Consider the following 4,259-nt stretch of genomic DNA (forward strand, 5'->3'; position numbering starts at 1 on the left):
GGGACAAAATGGCACTTGCCCCATTTTACAGAGGAGAAAACTCCTCAGAAAGGGCCAGGAACTTGCCCAGGCCACACAGTGCCGAAGTGGGGTGAAGCGGAGACCCCGTCCCGGAAATGCGTGCGCTATAGCTTTCTGTGCGCTTAGGTGCCCGAGCTACCGAGGGTCTAGGTCCGGGCAGCCGAAGAGTGTGGTAGCTAAGGGTCGTCAGCGGGAGGATCATTTCGTCGCTGGGAAGGGGCGGCCCTGGCCCGCGGCGGCGGTGGCGGTTAGCAAGATGAACAAAGGTGCGCAGATGAGAGCAGCAATTAACCAAAAGCTGATAGAAACTGGAGGAAGAGAACGCCTCAAAGAGTTGCCGAGAGCTAAGTTAATTGCATGTGGCTGGAAGGATCAGCTGAAGGCGCACTGTCAAGAGGTAATTAAAGAAAAAGGACTAGAACACGTTACTATTGATGACTTGGAGCCTGAAATCACCCCAAAAGGCGCAGCCCTGGTACCTGACGGTGTAGAGAAGGAGCTGCTACGAAGAATAAGAACATTCCTTGCTCAGCGTGCTAGCCTTTACGATTGAATTAGATTGTGTTGTTTTGTGGTTTTTTTTTTGTTTTGTTTTTTTGTTTTGTGGTACGGCCTCTCCCGTTGCGGAGCACAGGCTCCGGACGCACAGGCTCAGCGGCCATGGCTCACGGGCCCAGCCGCTCCGCGGCACGTGGGATCTTCCCGGACCGGGGCACAAACCCGTGTCCCCTGCATCGTCAGGCGGATTCTCAACCACTGCGCCACCAGGGAAGCCCTGTTTTGTGGTTTTATTCCTGAAAGTAAAACTTGCCATAAATTAGGAATCGATTTCCCCAAATAAAACCCTTTTTTGTATGACGGTATACAGTTTTCAGTAATGATGTATACAATTGTATTGACTTTTTCCCCTAAATGTGTTATTTTAATAAATATCTCATGAATGAGAAAAAAAAAAAAAAGTGGGGTGAAGCTCAGGCGCCATCCAGACCTGACTCCATCGTACTGTTTATGGTCAAGGAGAATGGGGACCATCCTGAAACGTGGGTTCCGGGGTTGGTGGTGCAAAGCCATGCTCTTCTCTCAGGTGTGTGGGAATCAATCCTCAAGCCCTTCGAGGCAGCAGAATCCAGGGCCTCCCAGAGCCGGGGGCGATGGTTAAGCTCCCCTGCAGATCGAATCTTCCTGCTGCACACACACCCCTGCAGCTCTCCCTTCCCCTCCCAGCAGGCTCTGTCAGCCACTGCGATTTCCCACCAGCTCAAGTCGAGTCTCTGGCCCAAGTCCCCCGCCCCTTTGCTGAGTCGGGATAACCAGGCCGCATGGGACCCAATGACCGCACAGCCGCCCAGGAAGGGTCACAGTCCCACCTCTCAGCCCCGCCGTGCAACCCCTGCTCTGCTGTCCCTTTCAACTTCAGGGACTTTACAAGTTCGGCCCCACGTGGTCTCTGAACCGACCCCCGGTCAGGTTAGGAAGCAGATCCGGGGACTCAAAGGATCAGAGGTACTTTACCACCATCTGTGAGGTCTCCGCGGGAGGGGGCGCCCTGAAGCCCTCCCTTCCCCGCTGAGCCAGCCCCGTCGCTGTGCCCGGTCCCCAGCTGCCTTGACCCGCCCAGCGCTCCAGCTTTCTGCTGAGCGGGGCGCCCCTTCTGACTCCCGCGCAGCCAGAGCTCTGGTTCCTTATCAGATCCCCTGCAGACGCCCAATAAACATTCGTTGACGTGAAAGGAAGGGAACGGGGCTGGGGAGGACCGAGCGCCAGTCCGTGCTCCGGGCTTCCTCCCTCCTGGGACAGTGACCCGGGCCCAAAGCTGGACAGCGTCCCCATCACCTGGGGCAACCCTGTTGATGGGTCCCTGGTCACACCCTCAGGCTCACCCGACCGTCCCCTGACAGCCCCCTTAGACCCCTGTCACCTGCCTGAAGATTCCCACTGATGGACACAGCCCCGTCCCAAAGAACCTCTGTTCTCTCCTCATCCTAGACGACTCGGCCCAACCTTCCCTTCCCCACTTTCCTTGTTCTTTCTCGATCCCTTGGGTCTCTGCTTAAATTCCCTGATCCTGCAATCAAAATCTGGCCTCCCTGTTAGGTCGTCTATCAGATACACACGCGCGCGCACCTGCGCACATCAGTTATCAGTGTTTAGCAGTGGTTACCGGGGTGGTGGTTTGATTGATGCCTTATTCCGCGAGGCTATCCCCTGCGCCAGTTGCAATCCCTGGCACACAGTAGGCCTACAGGGAATATCTGAGGAATGAATGAGTGGGGAGCGGCCCAGGAGACCTCAGTCCCAGGAATAGTCTGATTATTGTACCCCAAAGTCATTCCAGGAAACACCACCAGAAATACTCAGGCCAAGGTCTTAGATGAGGTCATCACTTCTGTATAATGACTTTTCCAAGCCAGAAGGGGCAGCCTCGCCCCAGCCCTGGGGCTGACAGTTCTGACCATTCCTCCTGGGATGGGACTCAGGTCCCAGGGCTGAAATTGTTCTTGGGGTAGTGGTCACTCCCTCTCACTCCTAACCCAGCCCCTGCTTCCCGAGGTGCAAGGTTACCCCTTTGTACTTGCCTCCCAAGTCCCTTCCTCCCTCTGGTCCTCAGGAGGACATTGTCAGGGTCTCGGGGACCCTCTTAGACAGTCCTATGGGTCAAATCGTGTCCCTCAAAAAGATACGATGAGGCGTTAACACCACTTAACACAAGTGGTACTTGTGAACGTGACCTTATTTCAAACTAGAGACTTTGCAGATATAATCAAGTTAAGATGGGGCTCTACTGGATTAGGGTGGACCGTTAATCCAATTTCACTGGTGCCCTTATAAAAAGAGGAGAGACAAACGCCATGTAATGACAGAGGCAGACTGGAGTGATGCAGCTATAAGACACAGGGCATCAAGGACTGCCAGAGACCCACAGAAGCAAGAAGAGGCAAGGAAGGGTTCTTCCCGAGAGCCTCCAGCAGTGGGGACCCTACTGACACCTTGATTTCAGACTTCTAGCCTCCAGAACTGAGAGAATAAATTTTGTTCTTTTAAGCCACCAAGTTTGCGCTACTTGATACGGCAGATCCAGGAAATTAATGCAAGAAACTGTGGGTCAGGGGCCAGAAGCCAATGTGGAGAGAGGACCTGTGCTTTGCCTGGAGCCAGGTGTGCAAGCCCCTCCCATCAGAGAAGGGTGGGGGCGCTATCGTGTCTGAAATGGGAGGTAACGTAGCTGCCCAGAGGCCATCTGGGTGCAGGGCTGCTCAGGAAGCAGGTCCTCACAGGGCATCAGGAATGGGCTGTGGCCAGCTCGTCTCTCCAGAGACCACACCATCTAGAAGGGACACAAGCTTCTCCCCGCCAGATCCCCTTTGCTCAGCATCTCACGGAAGACTTCAGCCCTTGAGCCAAGCTACCAGCCACATAGAGCAGAGAAGCAGACAAGAGGTGTGTTTCTGGGAACGGAAGGGGTACAACTTAAGCTTTGGACAAAAGGATTGATCCCAATGACATCAGCTACACGTATTGAGCATTGGGTCTGTAGCAGGTGCTCTGGGTGCATTACCCCCCTCCCTCCTCCTATGGAGGTGTCTCCATCATCCCCACCTTATCCCTGGGCAAACAGGCCCAGAAGAAATTGGTTCAAGCTCCCCTAGCTGGTGATGACAGAACCAGAATTCAAGTCTAGGCCTTTCTGACCCCAAGCCCATCATGTTGTCCTGACTCCTCAGGGATGAGAAGGACACCGCAAGGACACTCTGGCCTTGGACACCCCAAAACACGTGCATCGTGAAGATAGGGCTGAGAGATAGGCCAGTAAGTTGGAACAAGGGGTCGAGCTCGGTGCTGTGTTCAGGAGAGCGTGACGCGGACCAGGAGTGGGGCCGCCTGTCAGTGACAGCACCCGCTGACCCCAGCCTCCCACAGCTGCCCTGGGGGCTCCACCCTGCACAGGCCTAAGCCGGTGAGTGCCTGACCAAGTGGCAGAGCCAGGGGCCCTCATGCCTGGGGTGGTGCTGGGAAGCCAAGGCTGCTCCATGAGTCTCACGTCCCACCCCACTCCAGGGTGCACCCATGAGCTCCAAGGTACATGAAGCCTCCAGGTCTGAGCCTCACCGACACCTGCAGTTTGCCAAGCCTGTCTCCTTATGGGCGTCTCAGGCTGGCGCCTGCCCAGCTTTCCATAATCTCAACCCCTCTCTGGTCAATGCCGGAGGCCACCCCGCTTCTGACATCCACCCGTGCCT

General features: G+C 55.4%; 1 pseudogene; it reads left to right on the plus strand.

Annotated features, from left to right (window-relative positions):
- The first annotated feature begins 268 nt into the window (after nucleotides 1–268).
- Nucleotides 269–862, plus strand: LOC131761895 (transcription and mRNA export factor ENY2-like; annotated as a pseudogene).
- The last annotated feature ends 3,397 nt before the right edge of the window (nucleotides 863–4,259 follow it).

Source organism: Kogia breviceps, chromosome 8, assembly GCF_026419965.1.
Source record: "Kogia breviceps isolate mKogBre1 chromosome 8, mKogBre1 haplotype 1, whole genome shotgun sequence".
In the NCBI taxonomy this organism is placed as follows: domain Eukaryota; kingdom Metazoa; phylum Chordata; class Mammalia; order Artiodactyla; family Physeteridae; genus Kogia; species Kogia breviceps.